At 46.3% G+C, this 26115-nt stretch overlaps 1 non-coding gene across 1 annotated transcript; it reads right to left on the bottom strand.

The window, feature by feature from the left end:
* Window positions 1-1481: 1481 nt before the first annotated feature.
* Window positions 1482-1553, bottom strand: trnaw-cca (transfer RNA tryptophan (anticodon CCA)). The gene has a single exon. It is a non-coding gene; the product is annotated as a tRNA-Trp (tRNA).
* Between the last annotated feature and the right edge of the window lie 24562 nt (window positions 1554-26115).

Genomic DNA, 26115 nt, shown 5'->3' with positions numbered 1-26115 from the left:
CGGACATTGAGAAGTGTGGAAGAACAAAGGGACCTTGGAGTGCATGTCCACAGATCCCTGAAAGTAGCAGGCCAGTTGGATAAGGTGGGTAAGAAGACATACGGAATGCTGGCCTTTATTGGCTGAGGCATGGGATAGAAGAGCAGGTTGGTTATGCTTGAAATGTATAAAACACTAGTTCGGCCACAGCTGGAGTATTGCATGTAGTTCTGGTCACCGTATTACAGGAATTATGTGATTGTACGAGAGGGTACAGAGGAGATTTACGAGGATGTTGCCAGGTGTGGAGAATCTTAGCTATGAGGACAGATTGGATCGGCTGGGTTTGTTTTCATTGGAACAGAGGAGGCTGATGGGAGACAACATTGAGATGTATAAAATTATGAGGGGCGTAGATATAGTGGATAGCAGAGGGGTCAACAATCAGGGTGCATATATTGAAAGTAATTGGTAGAAGGTTTAAAGTGGATTTGAAGGTAAAATTCTTCATGCAGAGGTTTGTGGGGGTCAGGAACTCGCTGCCTGAAAGAATGGCGGAGGTAGATACCACAAGTAAAAAGTATTTGGATGTGCACCTGAAGTGCCGTAACCTGCAGGGTTATGGACCCAGAGCTGGAAAGTGGGATGAAGCTGGATCGCCTCTTGTTGGCCGGGGTGGAAGTGATTGGCCAAAATGGCCTCCTTATGTGTTGCAAACTTCTCTCAATCTATAATTCTATGAAAAATGTCAATGTCCAATGTGGGTGTCGAAACCACGACACTGAGATTAAAAGTCTTATATTCCACCGACTGAGCTCGCCAGGCTTCTGCCTAACATACCGTTCTCTCACTGATTGCAGGCAGGTGCCTGTTGGCTCTGCCCCAGATGTTTAAACTTGCTGTCGAGGAACTGCCAGGATCTTCTTGAATGGTGGACCAGGCTCGAGGGGCCGAATGGCCTATTCCGGCCCCTAATTCTTACATGCTTATCATCTTATGAACTTTTCACAAGAGAACAAACTCGCCCCTGAGCATGCATGAGGAGAAAGCTACAGAAAATATTCCCGTCTGGTGAGCTTTCGCATGTGAGGCAAACGTGTTAACCGCGACACTGCGGAAACATCTCCACTTTCAGTACCAGGTCAGACGGAAATGTTAAGCGAGCAGGTGAACTGCTGAATCACAGTTTTAAGGAGTTGGTCGTGGTGTCAAACAATGAGTTTCGCTTAATGATTAAAAATAATAAATGTCAGAAGTTGGATTCAAACCCACACCTGCAGAGAAAACTGCGATCTAATCACAGCACCTTAGACCGCTCGGCGGTGTGTGTGGCCACCTGCAAGTTGATTTTGAACTTGTGTGTCCTGTCACATGAATTAAATGAGGGCAGCAGGCGTATCTCTGCCTGACACCGGGGAAACAGTGAGACGGAGAGACAGACCTTGGAACAAGGGTCTGGTTATTGCCAAACTGCAAAGAAAATATTAATTCTGAAAGAACAGTGACCCCGACGTGATTTGAACACGCAATCTTCTGATCTGGAGTCAGACGCGCTACCGTTGCGCCACGAGGCCTACACAATGTGTTTGAGATGTTCCTCTATATGAAGCTTTCACAATACAAGGGGCTTTAAATTCCCCGCCCATTCCCACCAGGTGTCAGAAGCAGTGCTCACCTGCCAGTCACCGTATGTTTTTTTCTTAAACTTTTGTGTTGCGTTTATGGAAAAGCATCATTAATTAACCCCTCACCTTCTTTTGCACAATGAAAGAAATGCTAACTGAGGGACAGTCGATACTTCAATCATTTGTCCTGTGCTTTGGGGAGCGGGCAGGGAAGTGGACCTGAGTCCATGATCGCATCGATCATGATCGTATTAAATGGTGGTACAGGCTCGAGGGGCGTATGACCGACTCCTGCTCCCATTTCTTTTGTTCTTATGTTCTTCAGCATGTTGACCCATTTTACACACTGTATTGCCGATGTCAGCAGGAATCTGGGGCAACTTTTGTCAAATTTAACAGCACCGGTTATTCCTTCCGTGCAGAGAAATTAGAATCAGTCGTGAAGATAAAATCCCATGGTGATCATTTTCAGATTCAACGCAGTCGGATTTCAAATAAAGTGAAAGAATTTTACAGTGAAACGATGTGGAAGTTTTACTTGTATTTGTATCTTTAATGAAACTTTGTGGCATCTGACTCCCGTTCATGCCTCTGCTGAATAAGAAAGGAGGGTTTGACGTTGACCAGACTGCACTGCCCCTGATATTTGTGAGCTCATCCTTTATATTCAGTGGTTTCTCACCCTTTGATGGGCTGCAGTGTAGCGGATATCACGTTGGCCTCACACGCGAAAGGTCCCCGGTGGATCCGTTTTCTCTCACTGAAAGTTATCTATTTATTGGTTAAATAAAGAGCAATTCAGGAATAAGGGAGCATTTCTGCCAGGAGAATAAATAGCTAATAAAAACAGCAAATGCTGGAAATCTCAGCAGGTCAGGCAGCATTTTCCAGGAGACTAAACTCTCCTCCGATTGTTCCCTTTTTGCAAGTTTAAACATAATGTTTCGACCGAGAATCAAACCGGGTACTTTTCACATATAAAGCAAATGTGATAACCACTACACTACAGAAACCTCTGGCACAGCAGCCCCAACAGAGGGGAGCTGACCAGTGAGTTCCTCTGTGCTGATCGGGAATGTGTTGGCTCACCTAAAACAACTTCTGTCCCACACTGAAAGTTCTCAATCCTTCTCCTCCGCTGCCCTTTACAGAAATGTCACGGATCACCCAGCCACAGTGTTCACTTCCACATCCTCACAATGGGGCCACAGAGGCTCCTACCGCCTTCCCGCGATCAGCGAACTCACCCAGTTTGTAAAATTAATCCCCGAACACGTGCCCGGCAAAGGGCAGGAGAAGCCAGACAGTCTGTGAGCTCGGTCTATCACAGAAAGTATTGGTATTCATGGTGATTACAGCAATTATTAATCGTCTCACAAACCTCAATTATTTTTATGCGATGAATTGATCGAGAATTGAAACCAGTTTAGTGCGCCGGATCTTAACCCCTCGACCACCAGGGAACGGTTATGATACATGTAGATATATTTATATATATTTATATATTAACCTGAATATCAATGGCTAGCTACCTAGACTTCATGGTGCAACGGTAGTGCGTCTAACTTTGAGTGAGAGAAATTGTTCCACAGTGACACCCATTTCATCTTTTGTTCCCTTTTAAACGCTAGAAACTGAGACAGGGGGAATAAATAGAGAAATAAAAGCACAGGGATAAAGACAAGAGGAAGAGAGAAGGGGAAAGATACTGTCCCCACCCAGAACTAATGCAGAAAGCCCTCTGCTGCGCTCGGGGTGGCCACCCACAGCCTGGATACACTAACGGGAGAACACCAGCGGCAGGTCTGGGGCCATAAAAGGAACGCCGAGCGGCCCTGGGAGCAGCTTGGAGGTCCCGGGAGACTGCTCCAGGGAGCAGCGCGAGCTGGTGCAGGAGGGCGGCGGCAGCGAAGTGTGACGTCATCAAGGTCCAGGTCGGTGATTGGAACGTGGTCAGATACAGCAGGAGCGGCGAGATCGGGACAAAGGAGCGGCGAGAAACTGTAGAGGGACGTGATCGGTGCCCAGCAGAGGCATGAATTCGGGGCCAGGGGCCCAGGGTTAGAACGGGCCAGCTCACACTGCGATATGTGTGTGCACTAGGTCCGCGCAGCAGAGCTGGTCGCCTGTCATCTTGCTTAACCCTTGCCACTGGACCAAGACCTCGCTCTGTCAAGCCCGTGTGATGGCTGGGGTGCAACGGCCACCACACGTTAAAAAAATCCACGCACATGCATCTTCCACCCTTCGGGATGTAGTTCGGATCCTTCATTGAAACACCTGTGAATTCATTCTTTTTCAGCGTGGAAGCAAGTCATCCTCGTTTCGAGGGACCGCCTATGATGATGATGATGATGGATACATTAACGTCCCAACAGCTCATTGACTGCAGGAGTGGGACCATGCGGCGCTTCAGAAAACATGTCGAAAAGGCCAAGTCACCAATTTCGTCTCATGTGCTCCTCCGATCAAGAACAGCAACACACGTTAAAAATGCTTCAATAATGGTTACATCTTATCTCCACATTTGCTAAGCAGGTGGTTTGTTGGTCTAGGGGTATGATTCTTGCTTCGTTGGTTGTTGCTTGAAATTTGCAGAAAGATCCTGGTTAAGTCCCAGACCAGCCTTGAGATTGCATTGAAATTTTGCAAAGAAGGACTTGTATTTCTGCAGCGTCTGTCAGGAACTCATGATGCCCCAAAGCGCTTTACAGCCGTTGAGTTGCCTTTGAAATGTTGTCATGTGAAGAAAGATGTGCCCAAATCACCTCAACTCTTTGCAAACGAGTTCATAGAATCAAAGAAGTTTACAGCACGGAAGGAGGCTATTTCGGTCCATCGTGTCCGCGCCGGCCAACTCGAGGCTATCCAGCCGAATCCCACTTTCCAGCTCGAGGTCTATAACCCTGCAGGTTACGGCACTTCAGGTGCACATCCAAGCACTTTTTAAATGTGGTGAGGGTTTCTGCCTCTACCACCCTTTCAGGCAGTGAGTTCCAGACCTCCACAGTCCTCTGGGTGAAGAAATATCCCCTCTAAACTTTCGGCCAATTACTTTAAATTTATGCCTCCTTGTTTCCCTCTGCTAAGGGAAATAGGTCCTTTCTATCCACTATATCTCGGACCCTCATAATTTTATACACCTCAATGAGGTCTCCCCTCAAGCTCTGTTCCATGGAAAACAAACCCAGCCTATCTAATCTGTCCTCATGGCTAAGATTCTCCACTCTCAGCAACATCCTCGTAAATCTCCTCTGCACCATCTTCAGTGCAATCATGTCCTTCCTGTAATATGGCGACCAGAACTGCACGCAGTACTCCAGCTGTGACCAATCCTGCTCCACCGACCCCATCGCTTGTATTCTATGCCTCGGCTAATAAAGGCAATCATTCCATATTCCTTCTCAACCACCTTAGCTACCTGGCCTGCTACTTTCAGTGATCTGTGGACATGCACTCGCTGGATTCTGGGGAGGACCCAGCAGATTGGAAAACTGCAAATGTAATGCCCCTATTTAAAAAAGTAGGCAGACAAAAAGCAGGAAACTATAGACCAGTTAGCCTAACATCTGTGGTTGGGAAAATGTTGGAATCCATTCTCAAAGAAGCAGTAGCAGGATATAGAAACATCGAAACATAGAAAATAGGTGCAGGAGTAGGCCATTCGGCACTTCGAGCCTGCACCACCCTTCAATAAGATCATGGATGATCATTCAGCTCAGTACCCCTTTCCTGCTTTCTCTCCATACCCCTTGATCCCTTTAGCTATCAGGGCCACATCTCCCTCTTGAATATATCTAACAAACTGGCATCAACAACTCTGCGGCAGAGAATTCCACAGGTTAACAACTCTCTGAGCGAAGAAGTTTCTCCTCATCTCAGTCCTAAATGACTTAACCCTTATCCCTGAGACTCCGACCCCTGGTTCTGGGCTTCCCCAACATCGGGACCTGTCCAGTCCCGTCAGAATTTTATATGTTTCCATGAGATCCCCTCTCAGTCTTCCAAACTCCAGTGATCTCTCGATCCCTTGATTCCCCGAGACTCGAAAAATCTATCTAACGCAGCCTTGAATATATTCAGAGACTCAGCATTCACAAGCATGTGGGGCAGAAAATTCCAAAGATTCATATCCCTCTGAGTGAAGAAATTCCTCCTCATCTCTGTCTTAAATGGCCGACCCCTTAACCTGAGACTGTGGCCCCTGGTTCTAGACACTCCAGCCCGGGGGAAACAACCTATCAGCATCTACCTTGTCAATCCCCTTCAGAATATTGTGTGTTTCAATGAGATCACTTCTCATTCTTCTAAACTCTGGAGAGTATCGGCCCATTCTACACAACGCTCAACTTAAGACAGTCCTCTCATCCCAGGAATCAATCTGGTGAACCTCTGTTGTACCACCTCCCAGGCAATTATTTCCTTCCTCAAATAAGGAGACCAAAACTGTGCGCAGTACTCCAGGTGTGGTCTCACCAGGGCCCTGTACAATTGTAGCAAGACTTCCTTACTCTTGTACTGTGGGCTATATATTAGGTACTATGGGCCGAGTGCCCTGTTTTTTGGCTGCTTCGATGGTTGTATAAAAAGTTATTAAAATTGACAGTTGCTCGGGAAATATATTTGTATTTCCTTCAGTGTACTCCTTACTCTTCAAGGGCTAGATTTTCCCCAAGCAGTTTTGTCGGCGCACTGACCTCAAGCGCATCGACTTTGCGCGCTGGAAATGGCTCGGGGAAAAACTCGCCCCATCCTGGCCGCTGTGTACAGTCCCCGGAGTCCTTGCGTGGCGTCGATGGTGAAGTGGGGGGCGGAGCCAAATGCCTGCGCTGAAAACACTGCTGACACCTTCGCACATGGGCAGTAGTGAGAGAAAACTTGGCACTCTGCCATTTTTAAACAGTGTCAAACCCGATGAAAAGCACAGCAGCTTCTCAGCTTCTCCGGTCGCTCGGCGGGCTCTCCCCCTGTCCCTCCCCGATAAAACGCACAGCTCCAGCAGCTGCAACTTCTCCGGTCCATAAGCTCACACTTCTCCGGTGAGTAGAGGCAGTATTTCCCCTTCTCTCTTCCTCTTGTCTATATCCCTCGGCTGTGTTTTCTGGATTTATTCCCCCGGCCTCATTTTATATGTTTAAAAGGGAACAAAAGATGAAGTGTGTGACACTCTGGAACAATTTCTCTCACTCAAATATAGCTATTTAGTGAAGTGAAATTAATTTCAATTGAAGAATAAGGGAGAAGCCACTGTCACCCTTTTGACAGGAGAATAACCTCGCCCATGGCAGTTCATCCACAGAAAGTTTAAACATAATCTTCCTGCACGGGATCCTTCCGCGCGGAAAGCAAACGTGATAACGGCTCCACTGCGGAAACCGCTCTGACCAGAAGTACAGCAGAGGGCAGCTGACCAGTGAATGCCTTCTGTGCTGATCGGGAATGTGTTGGCTCACCTGAAACAACTTCTGTCCCTCACTGATAGCTGTCAATCCTTCTCCTCCGCTGCCCTTTACACAAACATGTCACTGATCCCCACCCACCACCCCACATCCCCATCGTGTTATCTTCCATGTTAGCACAGTGGGGCCGCGGAGACACCAACTCTCTCCCCACGGTTAGTGAACTCAGTCAGTCTGTAAAATTAAAGGGGAACAAGTGTCCCGCAAAGGGCAGGGGAAGGGAGAGAGTCTGTAACCTGGGTTTAATTGTTTGTCAAAGGCTACCCGTCCTGTTGTGTATTTCCAGCAGTTTCCTACTTTCACAGGTGGAGATACCGGGGCTGGACCATGTTCCTTAAATACAATGAGGTCGGGATAAAAGTTCCTCACATACTCAGGGCAAATTAAATGATTGAAGTTCTACGTGGATTAATTAATGATGTTTAAATCAATGAATCTTTTTTTCCACATGAGATGCATGTAACTCTTTCTTCTAAGGTTTTAATTTTGATGGAAGTGCAATTTCCCTTTCCGGAAATCGACCCAGGGCCGCGGTGGTGAGAGCGCCGAATCCTAATCACTGGACCACCAGGGAACGCTGCATTGCTGCATCGCTGCATCGTAATGCTTGGTGTCATTATTGTCCTTTCCAATCCACTTGTTTCACAACGAAACACATTGTAACCGTGATCTGAATTTAACGCCACGTCATTCTTTGAAATCACCTTTAAATGATTGGGTAAAACCACTCCTTGTACCACCGAAAAACAGCTTCGATTCAAGGTCAGGGCGGTAACTTCTGTAACAGCTTTTTCCTAGTCAAAACCTTATAAAATTGAAGACATGCAGCTAATAAGAAAAAATAAGAATTAATTAAATCACAGTTAAATAACCGATAACCTTTTTCAGGATGAAATAAATATTAATATAGCTACTGAGGGACAGCAGTATCTTTAATCATTCAATTTCTCTTTACATGTGATGAATTTTTATCCCGATCTCATTTACATGCTGTATGAGAAATTGTAAGTGTTTATGACTCAGTTGTAAAACCATTGATTGTGTGTGTGTCTATTCTTGATAGGAGGAGCACTTGAGACCAAAGTTCCAGTTTGATATATGCATCAATAGAATCAATTTTCACCAGTTCCTTTAAACCCAATAACATAATTTATTTTGATTGGACTGGATGGAAGAACATGATCCATGTAAATTTTTTTTATCGTTTTACTTGTGCTGAATGCTCATAAAAGTATTGGAGTGGGAACTCACTGGATAACAGCAATGCTTGCAATGTTTGCGGAATATATTCGTGCAGCCAAAATGCACAATGACAACCCGGAACTGTGCGGCACCGAATCCTCGGGGAAAAACATTGAAAGGCTTCGCCCGGAGATGGGTTTGGATTACCCACCTTTCAGTTACCAGCCGAATGCGCTGAACCATTGAAACACAGATACACACTGCAAGACATGCAAAACCAGGGTGTCAGTCAGTTAAAGCTTCAGATTGCTCCGACCGGGATGGAACTTATCCACTCTCAGTTGTACTTTTCCCAAGTAAAGGGTGGGACATTCATTGTGGATGTGTGGAAGCAGTCTGGTCCCGCACACTGCAGACACTTCCATGTCACCACCAACGAGCTCTCCCACAACCGGTGTGATCTACCTTCCAGCCTTCCAGTGCCTTGTCTGTGACGAAGTATGTTTCAAAAGTTTTGGAATAGTTGGTTCCATGGTGTAATGGTGAGCGCTCTTGATTTTAAATCTAGCGATCTGAGTTTAAATCTCGGTCAAACCTAAATTCTTATTGTCCCAGCTGCTGAAAATTTGGGACAAACAAGTGAAAGACACCTGGTGCTGGTGGGCAGTTTTGTTGCCTTTTTCATTGATGCTTGATCTACAAGTCTAGTTGTCAAATTGTGTGCTCAACCGTCAGTTATCTGCTACAAATCAGCGGAGGACAAATCACTTTGTTGTCTAATGCTGCCTTTGCCTGCACAATGTGTGCTGAGATTATCTGTGCAATATGCATTCCGCAGGATGAATAAAAGCAATGCTTTTTGAAATGCAGGCACTGCATGTTTTGCACTCGACAAAACATTGCATTTTCTTTTCATTAATTTTACATTAATGCATTGCAATGCCAACGCACTTTTTACGTGGCAAGATCGATAATTAGCAGAGCGTAATGAAGACATCGCAAAGTTTCTTTTTAAAGAATGGACTCAGTCGAGAATATTTTGTGGATTTTATTTTTCTGAGGCTATTTTCCCTATGCTGGGAACACCCTGCGCAGATATGTGAAAAAGCTGGTTTTGTTAAAACTCCAGAGACCGCATGGCAGTTCGCTGGGACAAAAGAGCTGTCAGTCATCCATTGACAAAAGAACTGTCGGCCAGGAAGGGGGGCCACTGACAAAGCCACTCTAATTTGTAAAAGCACTTCTCACCTCCATCTCAGAAGGAGACACAGAACAATAAACCCACTAGCCTGGCCAGCCAAGGAGGAGCTGGGTCTTTCCCAACACAAAGGCTCAGAGAGATGCCCAGACTAAGGGCCATCAGCCCAATGCATGGGTGGGATAGCCCATCACTGACTAAGTACCCGTGCTTAGAAACAAAGGGGTTTTAAAGAATGGCGGGAAAGATAGGGGTAGCAAGACTCCCAGAAAGACAGGGTCCTTTCCACTTTATTTTTAGCTTGGAGCTTGGTGTGAAGCTTGGAGCTTGCAGCTTGCAGCTTGTGTCTAGAGAGAGCCCCCTCTCCCTCTCGCTCTCGCTCCACCGATCGATGTACCAGAGGAAGGGGCCGCAGTACTGCAGAAGAAGCCACCGAGACTGAAGACCAGGCAGTGACTTCCTACAGCTGAGCTGAGCAAGGAAACGGGCTGCGTGTGGTGGTGAACATGGTCGCGAGTGTCCCAAGCCAGTAACCAGATATCCCAGGCCAGCTGGGTAAGGGCTCAGGGTATTCTCAGAAGTGAAGCTTTCGAGGGCTATTCTGGGGAGGGTAATTCATTGGTAGGGGTGGGGTTAGAATCCACCAGGGAATTACTGCGTGTTTCTCCACAGAGACAGTGATTTCGTTTAGCAGTGCATGTTTTAGACAGTGTATGTTAGACCAAATAAATATACTACGATTTATCACTGAAGCATCCCTTTCCGTGACTCATTTAATTTACACTCTGAATAATAATTCCCGGATCTAGAACTTTCTCAAGGTGGGGGCGATTCAAACCGTCCATCTGGCAATTGGGCGAGGATCACAAACACTTACAATATTTACGAAAGGATCTACTTGCTTTGGAGGCAGTTCAGAGAAGGTTCACTGGGTTGACTCCGGAGATGAGGGGGTTGACTTATGAGAAAAGGTTGAGTAGGTGGGGCCTCTACTCATTGGAATTCAGAAGAATGAGAGGTGATCTTATCGAAACGTATAAAGTAATGAGGGAGCTGGATAAGGTGGATGCAGAGAGGATGGTTCCACTGATAGGGGAGACTAGAACTAGGGGGCATAATCTCAGAATAAGGGGCTGCCCATTTAAATCTGTGATGAGGAGGAATTTCTTCTCTCAGAGGGTTGTAAATCTGTCGAACTCACTGCATCAGAGAGCTGAGAAAGCCACGACATTTAATAAATTTAAGACAGAGATAGCTTCTTAACTGATAAGGGAATAAGGCTTACGTGGAACGGGCAGGGATGTGGACCTGAGTCCATGATCGGATCAGCCATGATCATATTAAATGGTGGAGCAGGCTCGAGGGGCCATATGGCCTACTCCTGCTCGTAGTTCTTAAGTTCTTATGTTCTGAATAGCGACACACAAAAAAATGCTTTGATCATGGTTACACCTTATCTTCACGTTTGTCAAACAGTTGGCTCGTTGGTCTCGGGCTGTGATTTCCCTTCGGAGTTGTTAATTGAAATTTACGAGGGGTCCCAGAGAAGCCCTGATATTGCTCGCATATTTTGAAATTGCATCGAACTTTTGCAAAGAAGGACTTGCATATCTGCAGCGCCTTTCAGGAACTCATGACGCCCCAAAGCGCTTTACAGCCATTGAGTTATGTTTGAAGTGTTGTAGTTTGGGGAAAGATGTGCCCAGATCACCAAACATGTACCTCAACTCTTTGCAAAGAGTTTGGTGCAAATAATCAGGTGTCTCAGGGACTTGGACTTTCTTTGAATAAGTTCTGCTTGTACCTGCATTCAAGCTTGACACACACACATTCAATGGTTTTACAACTGAGTCATAAACACTTATAATTTTAAACCATTCTCATACAGCGTGTAAATGAGATAGGGATAAAACTTCATCACATGTAAAGAGAAAATGAATGATTGAGGATACCACTGTTCGTCAGTAATTATATTATTATTTATTTCATTCTGAAGAAGGTTATCGGCTAATTAACGGTGATTAAAAGAATTCTTACTTTTGCACGTTGGCTGCATGTCGTCAATTTTATAAGGTTTTGAATTTAAAAATGGGTTACAATGCTGGTTGAATACATGACCCCAAAGTCTTTTTGGGATCACAGATTGAGTCTCTCTGGTGGTTTACGCTCTCTTGTCGAGCGCCTGAGTTGGGGCTCCGGTTGTTGGGCGCTGGCCTGTGTGTCTGCTGTTTGCCGTGCCTCAGGCCTATCCGGACTGCCCACAGTGACTGGGCTCTCCTCCCTTTGGTTCCGGTGTTCGGTCACCTGTGCTGGAGTGAACTCTGTATCGTGTTCTTCCTCTGCTTCTTCTATGGGGTTGCTTCACCTCCTTTTTGTTTGATCCACATGTTTGCGGCAGATTTGTCCATTGGTTAGTTTAACTACCAGAATACTATTGCCCTCTTTGGCAATCACAGTGCCTGCGAGACATTTAGGTTCTGCAGTGTAGTTGTGGACAACAACAGAGTCGTTTACACCAATATATCGTGCCCCCGTCATGGTAGTTATATTGTGATTGGCGCCTGCTCTCAACAATTTCTTTCATGGTGTGGTGTATAAGGGATAACGGCATTTGAGCATCCTTATCATTAGCAGCCCTGCGGGTGGAACCCCTGTGAGCGAGTGTGGTCGGGATCTATTGGCCAACAGGAGGCGTGATAAGTTGCTTTGTAGGGAACCCCCTTGGATTCTGAGCATCCCCTGTTTGATTATCTGCACTTTTCGTTCTGCCTGGCCGTTTGAGGTTGGCTTGAACGGTGCCTTTCTGACATGGTTAATTCCATTGCCTGCCATGAAGTCCTGGAATTCAGTGCTTGTGAAGCACAGGCCATTGTCGCTGACCAAGATGTCCGGTAGACCGTGGGCGGCGAACATTGCCTGTAGACTTTCTACCGTGGCAGAGGATGTGCTTGAATTTAAAATGTCACACTCGATCCATTTGGAGTGAGCGTCTAATACACCCAAAAACATTTTTCCGATGAAAGGACCTGTGTAGTCATCATGGATGCGTGACCAAGGCTTGGCGGGCCATGGCCAGGGGCTAAGGGGGGCTTCCCTGGGCGCTTTGCCCAGCTGGGCACTTATGATGTACCTGCGAACACAAACTTCCAGATCTGCATCTATCCCTGGCCACCAAACGTGTGACCTGGCAATTGCCTTCATCATGACAATGCCCGGATACTCATTGTGGAGTTCTCTGATGAACACCTCTCTGCCCATCTGGGGCATGACTACGCGGTTTCCCCACAGTAGGCAATCGGCCTGAATCGAGAGTTCATCCCTGCCCCTGTGAAATGGTTTAAATTCCTCAGGGCATGCCCTGTATGTGGCTGCCCAGTCCCCATTCAGGAGACATTTCTTGACTAGAGACAATAGCGGGTCTCTATTTGTCCAGACTTTAGTCTGACGGGCTGTCACGGGTGAGCCATCGCTTGCGAAAGCTTCAACAGCCATGACCATCTCAGCGGCATGCTCGGTAGACCCCTCAGTGGTGGCTGGTGGGAGCCTGCTGAGTGCATCGGCGCAGTTTTCAGTGCCCGGTCTGTGCCGAATTGTGTAGTCATAGGTGGCTAACGTGAGTGCCCACCTCTGTATGCGGACCGCTGCGTCTGCATTTATGGCCTTGTTGACGGCTAAAAGGGACGTGACGGGTTTGTGATCTGTCTCCAGCTCAAATTTCCTGCCAAACAGGTACTGGTGCATTTTCTTTACCGAATATACACATGCGAGCGCCTCCTTTTCTATCATCGCGTAGCCCTTTCTGCCTGGGACAGACTTCTGGAGGCATAAGCTACCGGCTGTAACTGACCCTTGGCATTTACATGCTGCAACACACACCCGACACCATAGGACGACGCATCGCACGTTAACACAAGTTTCTTACATGGGTCATATCGCGTGAACAGATTGTTGGAACATAACAAATTGTGTGCTCTATTAAAAGCCCTTTCCTGGCTGTCCCCTCAGACCCATTCGAGACCTTTGCTTAGGAGCACGTGGAGCGACTCGAGCAGCGTGCTCAATTTGGGAAGAAAGTTACCAAATAGTTCGGGAGCCCCAGGAACAAACGCAGCTCCGTCGTGTTACGGGGTCTGGGTGCTCTCTGGATCGCTTCCGTCTTGGACGCAGTAGGGCGCATCCCGTCTACTCCTAGCCTCATCCCCAGGAATTCTACCTCTCGAGCTAGGAAGATGCACTTCGCCTTTTTCAGTCGCAGCCCTACCCGGTCCAGTCTGCGTCGCACCTCCTCCAGGTTGTGGAGGTGTTCTTCAGTCTCGTAACCCGTGATGAGGATGTCGTGCTGAAAAACCACCGTCCCTGGAATCGACTTGAGGAGGCTTTGCATATTTCGTTGGAAGATCGCGGCGGCCGAGCGAATCCCGAACGGACATCTGTTGTACTCAAACAACCCCTTGTGTGTCGTGATGGTGGTCAGCTTCTTCAACTCTCTCGCCAGCTCCTGGGTCATGTAAGCTGAGGTCACGTCCAATTTTGAAAACAGTTTGCCACCGGTTAGCATCGCAAAGAGGTCCTCCACTCTCGGAAGCGGGTACTGGTCTTGGAGTGACACCCGATTGATGGTGGCCTTGTAATCACCATATATCCTGACCGACCCATCCGCCTTGAACACCGGTACAATCGGGCTCGCCCAGTCACTGAATTCGACTGGCAAAATGATACCTTCCCTCAGCAGGCGGTTCAATTCACCTTCTATCTTTTCCCACATCACGTACGGCACCGCTCTGGCCTTGTGGTGTCCTGGCCTGGCTTCCGGGTTTATGTGAATCACTCCCTTGGCCCCCATGAAAGTGCCAATGCCGGGTTGAAATAATGAGTCAAATTTGTGCAGCATCTGTGAGCATGAAACTCGCTCCACAGAGGAAATAGCATTAACATTGCCCCATTTCCAGTTCATGACAGCATGCCAACTCCTCCCCAGTCGTGCGAGACCGTCCCCCGGGACAACCCAGAGTGGCAACCTGTTCTCCGAATCTTTGTGGGTCACGATTGTCGTGGAGCTGCGAAGCACCGGAATGATCTCCTTGGTGTATGTCCGTAGCTGTGCGTCAATCGGTGATAATTTTGGCCCTACTGGCCTTGGACGCCCACAAATTTTCAAACTATTTGTTACCCATCAGCGACTGGCTCGCCCCCGTGTCTTGCTCCATTGATACTGGGATGCCACTGAGGAGCACTTTCATCATTATCGGTGGCGTCCTGGTGTATGAACTGTATACGTGCTCCACATGAACTCACTGAACTTCAGCTTCCATCGATTTCCCCCAGCATTCATTTCTGCAATTTCTGCAGGTATTTTGCTCATCTCTGCAAACTCCGGCTGACTTTGTGCCTCCATGCCTCCAACATGAGCTGTTGTTGGAAACAAAATTTCCCTTGCTAGTCAATCGTCCCTGACTACCCCTGTGACTGTCCTTGAGTGTGCCATTAACAGGTGTTGATGGCCCCATTACTGGCCACATTGTCCCTTGCAATGGTGTGAATCGCCGTTCTGCTTGCCATTATCTCTGTCGAACTCCCCCTCTGGGTTCGACTACATGTTGGGGCATAACCGATTGCCCTTGTCTGCTTGGAGAACTGTGTGCTGCTTAAGCAATGCTGATTCTCTGTCCCAACCATTCCTTAACACAGTATCTCTCGTCTATTATGCTAGCGGCCATGCTCACGTGGTTTAAATCCCAGTTTCTCGTCGCCATTGATACATCCTTACTATAGAGTAGAAATGCACACGAGGCCCATGCTTGAGAGAAAGTCAGTCTGTGGCCTGTCCTTTATTCCTTCGCACTCAAGTGATGAAAGTGGGTGGAGCTTCCCCTTTTATACCTGAAGGTCCAGGTTAGAAGTGTCTCCCACAAGTTCACCACCTAGTGGTCATTGATCTCACAGTGTACAACTGAGGTCAGATTATATATGGGTTACAATGTTGGTTGAATACATGACAATAAGCACTTAAAATTTTAAACCATTCTCCTAAAATACAGTGTGTAAACGAGATAGGGATAAAAGTTCATCACATGTAAAGAGAAAATTGATGATTGAAGCTAGTAAAAGATCCTCTCGGAATAAGTGATCACAGTATGGTTGAATTTGTAATACAGATTGAGGGTGAGGAAGAAGTGTCTCAAACGAGCGTACTATGCTTAAACAAAGGGGACTACAGTGGGATGAGGGCAGAGTTGGTTAAAGTAGACTGGAAACACAGACTAAATGGTGGCACAATTGAGGAACAGTGGAGTACTTTTAAGGGGTTCTTTCATAGTGCTCAACAAAAATATATTCCAGTGAAAAAGAAGGGCGGTAGAGAAGGGATAACCAGCCGTGGATAACCAAGGAAATAAAGGAGAGTATCAAATTAAAAACCAATGCGTATAAGGTGGCCAAGGTTCGTGGGAAAATAGAAGATTGGGAAAATTTTAAACGACAGCAAAGAATGACTACGAAAGCAATAAAGAAAGGAAAGATAGATTACAAAGGTAAACTTGTGCAAAGCATAAAAATGCATAGTTAAAGCTTTTACCGATATATAACACGGAAAAGAGTGACTAAAGTAAATATTGGTCCCTTAGAAGATGAGAAGGGGGATTTAATAATGGGAATCTATATGGGTAGAGCTGCAGAATACCAAAGGGCAAAAAACGTTAGTGGGAGTTGTGTACAGACCTCCAAACAGTAGTAGTGATGTTGGGGAGGGCATCAAACATGAAATTAGAGGTGCGTGCAATAAAGGTGCAGCAGTTATAATGGGTGACTTTAATATGCACATAGATTGGGTGAACCAAACTGGAAGTAATACGGTGGAGGTGGATTTACTGGAGTGCATAAGGGATGGTTTTTTAGACCAATATGTCGAGGAACCAACTAGGGGGGAGGGCATCTTAGACTGGGTGTTGTGTAATGAGAGAGGATTCATTAGCAATCTCGTTGTGCGAGGCTCCTTGGGGAAGAGTGACCATAATGTGGTGGAATTCTGCATTAGGATGGAGAATGAAACAGTTAATTCAGAGACCATGGTCCAGAACTTAAAGAAGGGTAACTTTGATGGTATGAGGCGTGAATTGGCTAGTATAGATTGGCGAATGATACTGAAGGGGTTGACTGTGGATTGGCAATGGCAGACATTTAGAGACCACACGGATGAACTACAACAATTGTACATTCCTGTCTGGCATAAAAATAAAAAAGGTAAGGTGGCTCAACCGTGGCTATCAAGGGAAATCAGGGATAGCATTAAAGCCAAGGAAGTGGCATACAAATTGGCCAGAAATAGCAGCGAACCCAGGGACTGGGAGAAATTTAGAACTCAGCAGAGGAGGGCAAAGGGTTTGAAAAGGGCAGGGAAAATGGAGTACGAGAAGAAGCTTGCAGGGAACATTAAGGCGGATTGCAAAAGTTTCTATAGGTATGTAAAGAGAAAAAGGTTAGTAAAGACAAACGTAGGTCCCCTGCAGTCAGAATCAGGGGAAGTCATAACGGGGAACAAAGAAATGGCGGACCAATTGAACAAGTACTTTCGTTCGGTATTCACTGAGGAGGACACAAACAACCTTTCGGATATAAAAGGGGTCGGAGGGTCTAGTAAGGAGGAGGAACTGAGGGAAATCCTTATTAGTCGGGAAATTGTGTTGGGGAAATTGATGGGATTGAAGGCCGATAAATCCCCAGGGCCTGATGGACTGCATCCCAGAGTACTTAAGGAGGTGGCCTTTGAAATAGCGGATGCATTGACAGGTCCAAGTCAGCATGGATTTGTGAAAGGGAAATCATGCTTGACAAATCTTCTGGAATTTTTTGAGGATGTTTCCAGCAGAGTGGACAAGGGAGAGCCAGTTGATGTGGTATATTTGGACTTTCAGAAGGCATTCGACAAGGTCCCACACAAGAGATTAATGTGCAAAGTGAAAGCACATGGGATTGGGGGTAGTGTGCTGACATGGATTGAGAACTGGTTGTCAGACAGGAAGCAAAGAGTAGGAATAAATGGGGACATTTCAGAAAGGCAGGCAGTGACTAGTGGGGTACTGCAAGGTTCTGTGCTGGGGCCCCAGCTGTTTACATTGTACATTAATGATTTAGACGAGGGGATTAAATGTAGTATCTCCAAATTTGCGGATGACACTAAGTAGGGTGGCAGTGTGAGCTGCGAGGAGGATGCTATGAGGCTGCAGAGTGACTTGGATAGGTTAGGTGAGTGGGGAAATGCATGGCAGATGAAGTATAATGTGGATAAATGTGAGGTTATCCACTTTGGTGGTAAAAACAGAGAGACAGACTATTATCTGAATGGTGACAGATTAGGAAAAGGGGAGATGCAAAGAGACCTGGGTGTCATAGTACATCAGTCATTGAAGGTTGGCATGCAGGTACAGCAGGCGGTTAAGAAAGCAATGGCATGTTGGCCTTCATAGCGAGAGGATTTGAGTACAGGGGCAGGGAGATGTTGCTACAATTGTACAGGGCCTTGGTGAGGCCACACCTGGAGTATTGTGTACAGTTTTGGTCTCCTAAACTGAGGAAGGACATTCTTGCTATTGAGGGAGTGCGGCGAAGGTTCACCAGACTGATTCCCGGGATGGCGGGACTGACCTATCAAGAAAGATTGGATCAACTGGGCTTGTATTCACTGGAGTTCAGAAGAATGAGAGGGGACCTCATCGAAACGTTTAAAATTCTGACGGGGTTAGACAGGTTAGATGCAGGAAGAATCTTCCCAATGTTGGGGAAGTCCAGAACCAGGGGACACAGTCTAAGGATAAGGGGGAAGCCATTTAGGACCGAGATGAGGAGGAATTTCTGCACCCAGAGTGTGGTGAACCTGTGGAATTCTCTACCACAGAAAGTTGTTGAGGCCAATTCACTAAATATATTCAAAAAGGAGTTAGATGAAGTCCTTACTACTAGGGGAATAAAGGGGTATGGTGAGAAAGCAGGAATGGGGTACTGAAGTTACATGTTCAGCCAGGAACTCATTGAATGGTGGTGCAGGCGAGAAGGGCCGAATGGCCTACTCCTGCACCTATTTTCAATGTTTCTATGTTTCTAAATGTGGAAATGGCTGAGACCTTAAACAATTATTTTGCTTCGGTCTTCACAATGGAAGACACAGAAACCATGCCAGAAATTGCTGGTCACAGGAATGTGGGAAGAGAGGACCTTGAAACAATCACTATCACTAGGGGATAGTGCTGGACAGGCTAATGGGACTCAAGGTAGACAAGTCCCCTGGTCCTGATGAAATGCCGGTATTAAAAGAGATGGCGGAAGTTATAGCAGATGCATTCGTTATAATCTACCAAAATTCTCTGGACTCTGCGGAGGTACCAGCGGATTGGAAAGCAGCTAATGTAACGCCTCTGTTTAAAAAAGGGGGCAGACAAAAGGCAGGTAACTATAGGCTGGTCAGTTTAACATCTGTAGTAGGGAAAATGCTTGAAACTATCATGAAGGAAGAAATAGTGGGACATCAAGATAGGAATAGTGCAATCAAGCAGACGCAGCATGGATTCATGAAGGGGAAATCATGTTTAACTAATTTATTGGAATTCTTTGAGGATATAATGAGCATGTTGGATGTGTACCGATGGATGTGGTGTATTTAGATTTTCAAAAGGCATTCGATAAGGTACCACACAAAAGGCCAAAAGGGACGTGAGGGGTTTGTGTACTGTCTCCAGATCAAATTTCCTGCCAAACAGGTACTGGTGCATTTTCTTTACCGAATATACACATGCGAGCGCCTCCTTTTCTCTCATCCCGTAGCCCCTTTCTGCCTGGGACAGACTTCTGGAGGCATAAGCTACCGGCTGTAACTGACCCTTGGCATTGACATGCTGCAACACACACCCGACACCATAGGACGACGCATCGCACGTTAACACAAGTTTCTTACATGGGTCATATCGCGTTAACAGATTGTTGGAACATAACAAATTGTGTGCTCTATTAAAAGCCCTTTCCTGGCTGTCCCCCCAGACCCATTCGCGACCTTTGCTTCGGAGCACGTGTAGCGGCTCTAGCAGCGTGCTCAATTTGGGAAGAAAGTTACCAAATAGTTCGGGAGCCCCAGGAACAAACGCAGCTCCGTCCTGTTACGGGGTCTGGGTGCTCTCTGGATCGCTTCCGTCTTGGAAGCAGTAGGGCTCATCCCGTCTACTCCTACCCTCATCCCCAGGAATTCTACCTCTGGAGCTAGGAAGATGCACTTCGCCTTTTTCAGTCGCAGCCCTACCCGGTCCAGTCTGCGTAGCACCCCCTCCAGGTTGTGGAGGTGTTCTTCCGTCTCGTAACCCGTGATGAGGATGTCGTCCTGAAAAACCACCATCCCTGGAATCGACTTGAGGAGGCTTTCCATATTTCGTTGGAAGATCGCGGCGGCCGAGCGAATCCCGAACGGACATCTGTTGTACTCAAACAACCCCTTGTGTGTCGTGATGGTGGTCAGCTTCTTCAACTCTCTCGTCAGCTCCTGGGTCATGTAAGCTGAGGTCACGTCCAATTTTGAAAAAAGTTTGCCACCGGATAGCATCGCAAAGAGGTCCTCCGCTCTCGGTAGCGGGTACTGGTCTTGGAGTGACACCCGATTGATGGTGGCCTTGTAATCACCATATATCCTGACCGACCCATCCGCCTTGAACACCGGTACAATCGGGCTCGCCCAATCACTGAATTCGACTGGCAAAATGAAACCTTCCCTCAGCAGGCGGTTCAATTCACCTTCTATCTTTTCCCACATCACGTACGGCACCGCTCTGGCCTTGTGGTGTCCTGGCCTGTCCGGGTTTAGGTGAATCATGACCTTGGCCCCCATGAAAGTGCCAATGCCGTGTTGACATAATGAGTCAAATTTGTGCAGGATCTGTGAGCATGAAACTCGCTCCACAGAGGAAATAGCATTAACATTGCTCAATTTCCAGTTCATGACAGCAAGCCAACTCCTCCCCAGTAGTGCGGGACCATCCCCCGGTACAACCCAGAGTGGCAACCTTTTCCCCGAATCTTTGTGGGTCACGATTATCGCGGCGCTGCCAAGCACCGGAATGATCTCCTTGGTGTATGTCCGTACCTGTGCGTCAATCGGTGATAATTTTGACCCTACTGGCCTTGGACGCCCACAACTTTTCAAACTATTTGATACCCATCAGGGACTGCCTAGCCGCCGTGTCTAGCTCCATTGATACTGGGATGCCACTGAGGAGCACTTTCATCATTATCGGTGGCGTCCTGGTGTATGAACTGTATACGTGCTCCACATGAACTCACTGAACTTCAGCTTCCAGCGATTTCCCCCAGCGTTCATTTCTGCAATTTCTGTCGGTATTTTGTTCATCTCTGCAAACTCTGGAGTTTGTGCCTCCATGCCTCCAACATGAACTGTTGTTGGAAACAAAAGATCCCTTGCTCATCAATCATCCCTGACTACCCCTGTGACTGTCCTTGAGTGTGCCATTAACAGGTGTTGATGGCCCCATTACTGGCCACATTGTCCCTTGCAATGGTGTGAATCGCCGTTCTGCTTGCCATTATCTCTGTCGAACTTCCCCTCTGGGTTCCACTGCATGTTGGGGCATGCCCGATTGCCCTTGTCTGCCTGGAGAACTGTGTGCTGCTTCAACAATGTTGATTCTCTGTCCCAACCATTCCTTAACACAGTATCTCTCGTCTATTCTGCTAGCGGCCATGCTCACGTGGTTTAAATCCCAGTTTCTCGTCGCCATTGATACATCCTTACTATAGAGTAGAAATGCACACGAGGCCCATGCTTGAGAGAAAGTCAGTCTGTGGCCTGTCCTTTATTCCTTCGCACTCAAGTGATGAAAGTGGGTGGAGCTTCCCCTTTTATACCTGATGGTCCAGGTTAGAAGTGTCTCCCACAAGTTCACCACCTAGTGGTCATTGTTCTCACAGTGTACAACTGAGGTCAGATTATATATGGGTTACAATGTTGGTTGAATACATTACAATAAGCACTTAAAATTTTAAACCATTCTCCTAAAATACAGTGTGTAAACGAGATAGGGATAAAAGTTCATCACATGTAAAGAGAAAATTAATGATTGAAGCTAGTAAAAGATCCTCTCGGAATAAGTGATCACAGTATGGTTGAATTTGTAATACAGATTGAGGGTGAGGAAGTAGTGTCTCAAACGAGCGTACTATGCTTAAACAAAGGGGACTACAGTGGGATGAGGGAAGACTTGGCTAAAGTAGACTGGAAACACAGACTAAACGGTGGCACAATTGAGGAACAGTGGAGGACTTTTAAGGGGCTCTTTCATAGTGCTCAACAAAAATATATTCCAGTGAAAAAGAAGGGCAGTATGAGAAGGGATAACCAGCCGTGGATAACCAAGGAAATAAAGGAGAGTATCAAATTAAAAACCAATGCGTATAAGGTGGCCAAGTTTAGTGGGAAAATAGAAGATTGGGAAAATTTTAAACAACAGCAAAGAATGACTAAGAAAGCAATAAAGAAAGGAAAGATAGATGAGAAGGGAGATTTAAAAATGGGAACTGTGGAAATGGCTGAGACCTTAAACAATTATTTTGCTTCGGTCTTCACAATGGAAGACACAGAAACCATGCCAGAAATTGCTGGTCACAGGAATGTGGGAAGAGAGGACCTTGAAACAATCACTATCACTGGAGTGGTAGTGCTGGACAGGCTAATGCGACTCAAGGTAGACAAGTCCCCTGGTCCTGATGAAATGCCAGGGTAGTAAAAGCGATGGCGGAAGTTATAGCAGATGTATTCGTTATAATCTACCAAAATTCTCTGGACTCTGGGGAGGTACCAGCGGATTGGAAAGCAGCTAATCTAATGCCTCTGTTTAAAAAAGGGGGCAGACAAAAGGCAGGTAACTATAGGCTGGTTAGTTTAACATCTGTAGTAGGGAAAATGCTTGAAACTATCATGAAGGAAGAAATAGCGGGACATCAAGATAGGAATAGTGCAATCAAGCAGACGCAGCATGGATTCATGAAGGGGAAATCATGTTTAACTAATTTACTGGAATTCTTTGAGGATATAACGAGCATGTTGGATAGAGGTGTACCGATGGATGTGGTGTATTTAGATTTCCAAAAGGCATTCGATAAGGTACCACACAAAAAGATACTGCAGAAGATAAAGGTACGCGGAGTCAGTGGAAATGTATTAGCATGGATAGAGAATTGGCTGGCTAACAGAAAGCAGAGAGTCGGGATAAATGGGCCCTTTTCGGGTTGGAAAACGGTGGTTAGTGGTGTGCCACAGGGATCGGTGCTGGGACCACAACTGTTTACAATATACATAGATGACCTGGAAGAGGGGACAGAGTGTAGTGCAACAAAATTTGCAGATGACACAAAGATTAGTGGGAAAGCAGGTTGTGTAGAGGACACAGAGAGGCTGCAAAGAGATTTAGATAGGTTTAATGAATGGGCTAAGGTTTGGCAGATGGAATACAATGTTGGAAAGTGTGAGGTCACCAAAATATCGTAATTTTCCCTTGGTGGTCGAGTGGTTAAGCTCCCGAGCACTAACCCTCTTTCTATTCTCAATCAGTTTATCGCATGAAAATAATTGAGGTCTGTGAGAGGATGAATAATTGCATATCTCGGGAGCCTATTATCAGCGAGGGCAGGCATCGACGACGAGGTTCAACTCTGCCTCCAGTGCGCCAGTGCAGCTTCGGCCGCCTGAGGAAGAGAGTGTTCGAAGATCAGGCCCTCAAATCTGCCACTAAGCTCATGGTCTAACGGGCTGTAGTGATACCTCTCCTCCTGTATGGCTCAGAGACATGGACCTTATACAGTGGACACCTCAAGTCGCTGGAGAAATACCACCAATGATGTTTCTGCAAAATCCTGCAAATCCCCTGGGAGGACAGACGCACCAACGTTAGCGTCCTCGATTAGGCTAACATCCCCAGCATCAAAGCACTGACCACACTCGACCAGCTCCGTTGGACGGGCCACATTGTTCGCATGCCTGACACAAGACTCCAAAAGCAAGCGCTCTACTCGGAACTCCGACACGGCAAGCGAGCCCCAGGTGAGCAGGGGAAACGTTTCAAGGACCCTCAAAGCCACTTCATAAAATGCAACATCCCCACCAACATCTGGGAGTCCCTGGATAAAGACCACCCTCAGTGGAGGAAGAGCATCTGGAGGGTGCTGAGAACCTCGAGTCTCATCGCCGAGAACATGACGAACACATGCACAGGCAGCGGAAGGAGCGTGTGGCAAACCATTCCCACCCACCCTTTCCTTCAACCACTGTCTGTCCAACCTGTGACAGAGACTGTAATTCCCGTATTGGACGGTTCAGTCACCTGAGAACTCACTTTTAGAGTGGAAGCAAGTCTTCCTCGATTTCGAGGGATTGCCTATGATGATGATGAATTGCTGTAATCACCATTAATAACCCCATTACTTTCTGTTACACACTGAGTTTACAGACTCTCTGGCTTCTCCTGCCCTTTGCGGGACACTTGTTCCGGGTGTAACTTTACAAACTGGGTGAGTGCGCGGCCCCTTATTCTAAGATTATGCCCCTTAGTTCTAGTCTCCCCTATCAGTGGAAACATTCTCCTTGTCAAGCCCCCTCATAATCTTATACATTTTGATCAGATCACCACCTATTCTTCTGAATTCCAATGAGTAGAGGCCCAATCTACACAACCTTTCCTCATAAGTCAACCCCCTCATCTGCAGAATCAACCGAGTGAACCTTCTCTCAAAAGCCTCCAGAGCAAGTATATCCTTTCGTAAATATGGAAAACAAAACTGCACGCAGTATTCCAGGTGTGACCTCACCAATACCCTGTATAACTGTAGCAAGATTTCCCTGCTTTTATACTCCATCCCTTTTGCAATAAAGGCCAAGATTACATTGGCCTTCCTGATCACTTGTTGGTGATCTAGTTTGCTAGATATGAAGGCCAGCTTAACATTAGTCTTATTTGATTATTTTCTGTACCTGACCATGACATTTACATAAAAACATGTTGACTCTGTCGAATCATGTTATAATTTTCAAAGTGCCCTGACACCACTTCCTGAACAATGGATTACAGCATTTTCCCGATGACTGATGTCAGACTAACTGTCCTGTAGTTCCCGGTTTTCTCTCTCCCTCCTTTCTTGACTAGCGATGTTACATTTTCTACCTTCCGATCCGCTGGGACTGTTGTAGAATCTGGACATCGTGGTGCAAAGGTTACGGGTCTAACTCCCGATCAGGAGGGTGCGTGTTCAAATCAGTTAATTTAGCTGTTGTTCTTCCGGAATTGATATTGTGTTTGCTGTTTCACAATAACCAGACCCTTGCTATAAAACCTGCCTCACTGTTTCCCCAGGGGCACGTTCATGTTACAATAAACATTCTGAATCAGATGCCTGAAGTACAGTGTGTAAAATGGGATATGGTTTAACAGTTAACATGCAAAGCACAGAACCAATTATTCAATTATCGACTTTCCCTCAGTTAACATTACTTTCACTGTGCAAAACAAGCTGATTGGTTAATTAATAAAGTTTGTCCGAGAAAGCAAACATAAAATTTAACGATAATGATTCGCCCAACATGGGGATCAAACCCACAATAGTGAGATTAAGAGTCTCATGCTGTATCTACTGAGCTAGCCAGGATTATGTAAATCCCATGTCCCTGTCGGTGATTGCAGCCAGGCGCCAGTTGGTTTCGCCCCATTTCCCGGTGTATCCCGATCCTGTCTGTCTCTCTGGCTCTGTTCAATCTGTGTGTGGCCACCTCCAGTTTGATTTTGAACAAATACCTGTGTTTGTGTATTCAGTAAAAACAGAAAATGCTGGAAACACTCCGCAGTTCGGGCAGTATCTGTGGAGGTGGGGAAGTGGGAATAATCGATGGGTTTGTTTGTGGCTTTGATCTGTTGCTGGGAAGTGAGGCAGCGCTGCAGGATGCTTTTTTTCGAGGTGCAGCAGAGGTTTCCGTCGTGTAACGGTTAACACCTTCGCTGCACATGTGAAATATCCTCGGTTTGAGCACGGACAGAAACATTATTTTGGAGAATATTTTTCTGTGGAATGCATTTTTTTAAAGTAGCCCGAGGTTCCTTTTATCATGAGCGATGACCATCTTAACTCACTCTCCTAAAAAACAGTGTGTGTAAAATCAGATAGGGGATAAAACTTCTTCAATGATTAAAGTTCCTTAACTCAGTAAAGTTCAGTTATTGAAGTTTCCATCAATTCATTGCATAAACATAATTGAGGTGTGTGAGAGGATTAATAATGGCCTTTAATCGTTAATGAGCCCATTACTTTATGTTATTGACCAAGGTTACACACTCTCTTGCTGATGAAAGAGTTGAGATGCGTGTGGGGTGATTGGGGCAGATCTTTCCCCACATTACAAGGCTCCATCAGTACTTCATTGACTTTAAATCACTTGAGGATATCCTGAGTTGTTGAAAGGCCACGTAAAAATGCTAGTCATTCTTTGCAAAAGTTCTAACCGCAAGTTCAAACTTCGCCGGCAAATAGAGGCTCACCAAGAATTTGTTCTGACACACGACAAAGTCCTTAAAAGTGGGATTCAGCAGTTCAGCTGCTCGCTTAACATTTCCGTCTGACCTGGTGCTGCAAGTGGAGATGT

Source organism: Pristiophorus japonicus, unplaced genomic scaffold (genome assembly GCF_044704955.1).
Source record: "Pristiophorus japonicus isolate sPriJap1 unplaced genomic scaffold, sPriJap1.hap1 HAP1_SCAFFOLD_327, whole genome shotgun sequence".
NCBI lineage: Eukaryota > Metazoa > Chordata > Chondrichthyes > Pristiophoridae > Pristiophorus > Pristiophorus japonicus.
The sequence above is the reverse complement of the archived record's forward strand: the minus strand, read 5'-3'. Positions and strand labels throughout refer to the sequence as shown.